Raw genomic sequence first — 6,000 nt, 5'->3', positions numbered from 1 at the left:
TCAGTTTTAACTCAGTCTATACTGAAGTTGACAAAATTAAGAGCAGTCACATGGGAGAAGTTCCAGAAAATAAAAATTATTCAATGACCCAACATTCTGTTATTTGTACTTGATGCAAAAAAAAAAAAAGTAAGGAGTTTATAGAATCTCATTTCTCAGTACTGTTTCAGCATCAAATTAGCAACCAGCTATTTTGAAGGCGTGGAATGGAAGTTATGTTTAGAGGATTAGACATATCTGGTGATCTAAAATCTTGGAGTAGTTATTGCTTGTTTGTTTTTGCCCTGTCTTTATTTAGAGTTTGATGGTTTATTTAGCCTTGATGATTTGATAGAATGGCAAAATTTTGACATTTTCCCACAACACCAGTTTTGGAGAAAGAAAATTATGAGATATTACCAGGATTTCCCTGTTTCTTCTCTGCAAACCTGGTCCCATAAATCACAAAAAATGTTTCCATGGGCACCTGTGGAATATTATCTCCGAGAGATTGGTAGTATACATTAGCATTTAAAGGTCCTGAGGAGGGCTATAGGGGGACACAGGAAATATAATCCTTGTAGATCTACACTACGGCCTGCTTTGTCCAAAGACAAAGCAGGGCCACAGAGCAGTGCTTCATGAACTATCTTTGGTAAAAGGCCATTAAAAAAAATTTTAATCCACTGCGAGGCTATACCCTTGTAGAAGTCTACTGATCTTGCACTTGGTACATCAAGTATCAGATTACTATGCTTTCCATTGAGTGTGCTTATCTCATTGTAGTAGCAAATAATTTGTAGGCTGGCACTGTCTAAGGTGTGCACTTTGACACCGCCACAGAGGACAATAACTGAGAATAGAAATCTGATGCATCATTCTTTTCAATGTAGAACATTTCAAAATGGATAAAGAAAAAGAAATGCTCACTCCTATTGATAATTAGCAGGATGCAGAGAGGGTCAAACCATGTTAGATCAAATGAAGAGAGAATCAAAAGAGTATAAACAATTCAATCAACAAACAAAGAAAAAAGAGTGTGACCATTTTCACAAGTTGGTGTCTTTTTGTTTTTATTTCATACTTTATTCTTTGACAAACTAGAGGGTGTCAAGAGTTCGCTATAAATCTTTCCTTATTTTTACTGCATTGAATCTCTTTCCACAAATGTCACTTAAAGGGATAACTATCCTTTCATCTTGTTCTTAAAAAGGAAGATGAAGTAAAATGACAACTGCTACTCTATCCAGCAAAGAAAATATAGACATGAAAGTCAAGCTTTACATCCCACATTGTTACTGGGAGTGCAAAATAGTATAATACCTACGGGAAGTGGACTTCAGTGATGAAGTAAATATCATGGGCATTTGCTCTTTGGCCCAGCAATCCCATTTCTAAGTGTCTATTCCAAGTCAAAAATATGAAAATACATATGCACTAGGATGCTATTTTTAATAGCAAAGGTCTAAAACCAACCCAAATAACCACCAATGGGAAATTAGTTGAGTAAACTATAGTATAACCATAGAACAGAGTGCTATATGAATTAAATATCATATGGGGCTCTGAAGAGATCACAGTTGTGCTTGAAGTGAAAAAAGCAAAGTGGATACAAATGTGTATAGTTAAGCTACTGTTAAGCTACTGTTTATCGAAACACAATACCAATACCAATATATATATCTATATAAGCTTACAATTAATGATAAGTAACTGAAGGGTTAAGCCATAATTTGATTATATAATAATAACCTGGGGTTATATTATTGGTTATTAATGGACATTGAGGTAACCAGACAATTAGATGCCTCCTAAAAGAAGAAAAAGCACTGATGAAACTGTCTAATGAAGTCAAACCTGAATTTGATGAGCCTCTAATATATAGAATATACTGTATAAACGACACATCGGTGTACAAAAATACAGAGGACATAAGAACACGTTAAATGACACCATGGAAGACCATCAGCAGCATCCTGACTATGGACATGTCTACATGACAAATTTGCAAGGAATAAATGGAAAGGAAACAGCAACAGGTAAATCATATGTGGATTCTGTTTTTATTTAATTTTAATTTTATTTTATTTAATGCAAGCTAATTCCCTCTCAGGGCAGTTGGATTTGGGCTAAAGAACAATATGACTTATGAAAAGTGAGAAGGAAAGCTATGCTAAGGAAGCCTTTTTTTTTTTTAAGTTGGCAGAAGGATATCTATAGAGTAACAACAGATGTCTTAGAGAAGAATGCAAAGCTTCGTTCTCTCAAGATTCTAGGGCTATTCATAAACTGTTCAACTATTTTATGTCATCAGCAGAGTTCCTCCAGTGAATTACAGCCTTCTATCCTCTTTGGGACCATCCATTACAAGATGCAACGAGCAGCCAAGATGCAGTTGGCTCATTTCACTAAGTGTTTTCATAAACAGATTTGTAATGAGGGGGAAATGTATTTTTATCAATACTAAGCAGGGTTGCAGAAAACTCCCCAAAATTATTAGGGAGCTGCTACTATTACAGGGGCAATTTGCAGAGCCTTCTTCTTAGCAGATAGTAAAACAGCCCCCAACCCTGCTAGCTTTTTAAAATCTACTAAACAATGTGAAGCCACAGTTTCATTTTTTTCTTTCTGGCTGGAGATGGTGGAAATGTTCATCACCCAGTGTGAAGTAATATGTGAAACAGGTGTTTTATTCCCTAGCAGGTAAAATGGGTTTGATTCCTGTGAGATGTAGACATTTCAAGGCTACCAGCAAGAGGTCCAGATGGTGTGTATTTTCATATCTAATATTATATAAAAGATTTCAAATGTATCCTGACTCTTAACAAAACCATAAATTTACAGCTTATTGCCATGCTGAACAGCTCTGGTAGCTACTAATTAGTATTACTGTTTTTGCTTTGCTCTTCCAGGGATCACTGGTATATCTGAGCCTTTCATTTTTAGCTTCCGGTAAAAAAGACACAAAGAATTCCAGGGTAGGAGCCCATCTGACATCAGGGCCAGCTGCATGTAGAACATTAGAACCTCAGGGGATACGCAAATGTTTATAAAGCCACGGAGGGGAACCATGGGTCAACCTTTTAAGGAAAAGCACTTCAACATGGAGGGCAGAGGCCTTTGCCTAGTTGTTCCCTACTTGGTCATGTAGCTATTCCAGAAATATTATTGAATCTATTTTAAGAATAATGAACCAATAGCACGCTTTATTGCAAGGTTATTACGAGCCAGGCATTTTTCGAATGATGATACAAACACTCGCATTCACAATTCCTAATCACCCTTGGAGATAGCAGTAGAAGTTCCGTGTTCCACAGGAGGCAACTGAGGCTTAGAGAGCTTCGGTGATTTGCTCAAGAGCCAACTAGTTCTAACTGGTTGCAGAACCCTGGTCTTACCAAGATCAGCGTGCGTTGTCTTTTCCGTGCAGTGTCCAGTGTCCACTGGTGAGCCTAAAGACCGCCGTGGTAAGAGTTCTACAGGATTTGAGCACAACAGATCCAAAGTGAGGAAGAAGAAAAGTAAAGACAGCAGAACAGTGGGTCAGCACCGCTTTCATTCTAGAGAGCTGTGGTCTGGGCCTGGATGAAGGGGCGTGAGGGCAGCCTTTGGTTCCTGCGAGCCATGGGCAGAGTTTAACCTCCTGATCCTGTTCCCCTGCCTCTCGCTCTGATGTGTTAATCAGCCTATGGGTCACAGCTCTGAGAAAGGAATATGTTGCTGCTTCTTGAGAATATTTAATGTGCTGTCCAGAATGGGGAGAAAAACAAAGTAAAGGAGCTAGTAGATTGGGGGAAACTGCAGTATCTCACATGGCTCATTTTATGAACAAGCTCTTTGTTTTTCATGGAGAAGTCAGTAGAACGGGGCTCTTCAATCCCAACTCCTTAAGGTTTTAGCTTAATTGACACCAATCTATGCAAATATTCCAATTCTGCTTCATCCCTGCGTGCATAAAGGAGAACGTAATGTAAGAAAGAATCCTGGCTATTGATTCTGCCCCTTTGACTTGGCTATTAAGATTGCTTTAGTGGTTTTTAGTCAGTCTTTTCACATCCATGGGGCTTGGCGTTCTCAGCCTTTGTGTGAAATGCACCTGAGGATTCATAGAACTTTGAAAATCAGTCATTTAATACACATGCTCCTAGCTTAGAAGAGTGTATGCATCAGAATAATTAATAATTATAAAATGGTTACTTTATTTGGGGAGGGGCATGACTCATTGACTAGAAACCCTTTTATAAGGGATTTCCAAATTCCTCTTGTGTAAAAATAAAAACATAGATACAATTCACCATAATTTTTCTTGCAAGGCAGAGTCTGAAGTGGAAAAGTAGCATAGGAGAACTCTAAAGAAATCTGACCGCATTTCTGGGCGAGTTTTGTGAATAAACCTTATTGTTTTATCTCCAGGCCATTTAAGCCTTTCAGGTGATAGAGGCATTGGTGCCTTAAATTTCTAGAAGAGCAAAAGGCGTCGACATAGAAAATCAAAACCTTAATTTCTTACCCTTGGAGTGACTGTTGCAGACAAATATAGCTTGGATTCTATTTCTCTTTTCAGTCTGGCAATTTTTTCCACAAGTTAGAGAGACCTTGATCAACGAGGGTCTAAACAGAATTTTTATTTCCTTGTGCCACCAAGTTCTGCAAGACCCCTGTTTTCCCTTTCTGCTCAGGCGTCACGTGCAGAAGTCAGCTGTGAAGGGTGGGATGACAGTGACATGCCTTTCGCAAGGAACACGCCATGTCCCCAAATCCAGTTGTGGATGTAGGGCTCAGATTCTGTTTCCATTTCTTCGCAATTATGAGTTTTGCGCCATATCTTCTCCCTCTTTATTCCTGCAATATTTGCATTGCATGTTCTTACTCTCTTAATGCCTGAGCAATTTGAAACTCTCATATATAGGCAATTCCCAGACCTCGTTCCTAAAGCACTGTGATTCCTTTTCAGCTTTTCAGAGGCACGTGTGCTGGGAAGGAAGGGAGCCCTCCCTGTCAATCCAATTTGTGATAAGGATTTCCCCAGGTGCGCCCATTCCATGGTCCCCGTGTTGCTTTGTGCCTGGTTGGCATCCTTTTGGGGGGCATTTGTATTGCTTTTTCATCTCAGAAAAGATCCTCTAGTCACAAACCAGTCATCTGCCTGTTAAGCTGTATTTAGAACAAATCACTCTGAAGCCAAACAACGACAGTGACAACAAAAGAGCTACACTTATTTTTTTCTAGACTTTTAACAAAATGTTTGATGTTGTGGAGATTTTCAAACAATTAATGTGAAATTGGGGACTGTTGTTCACATGATTTATTTACCATATATAGAGAACTCAGCTGGAGTGCTGCTGTCAGTGCTGCTCCCCATGAAATTTCAGCAAAAAAAAAAAAAAAAAAAAAAACAGAGGAGTGGGAAAATCAGCGAACTCTCCGAAAAGGCAATGAAGTATTTGTCAAAGGATAGAAGTTTTCAGGAATCACAGTGCTTACAAGTGACAAGGGACAGAAAAGTCCACCCCACATCTGCAAAGGGGCCATACTGCTTTGGATACTTGATTTCATTCTCACGAATGGCTGGATGTTGAAAACAAGATGCCATGCAGATTGAGAAATATCCTTGCGTTTTTCATAGCCAGTCATGTCCTAGGTCATGGGCATAGACTTGTGCACACAGAGGCACCCACAGGATGAGGGAAAGAGAGGATAGGCAATACTAAGCACGTTTCATGAAAGTAAGACCCCAGACCTGGTTAAGCTCTCGTTAACTTTATGAATCCCAATAGAACACTCAAAAAGAACCAAACCTGTTTCTTTCAGGAAGTTTTTCAAACTCTATACAGGTTGGCTGAGTCATTCAGCTTTCAATTTCATGGAATAGTGCAAAAAAAGAGACCATGAATTAAAAAGAACAGCGGTACTACAACAAAATAGTAAAAATGAAATAGAGAAGGTGTGAAGTTAGAGGCTTGATTTATCTGTGGGAAGCCAACGCCAAGAATATTGTTATGGGCCTGGCTCCTAGAGGCA

Source organism: Talpa europaea (genome assembly GCF_964194135.1).
Source record: "Talpa europaea genome assembly, chromosome: 11".
Lineage (NCBI taxonomy): Eukaryota > Metazoa > Chordata > Mammalia > Eulipotyphla > Talpidae > Talpa > Talpa europaea.
Note: the sequence above shows the minus strand (reverse complement) of the source record.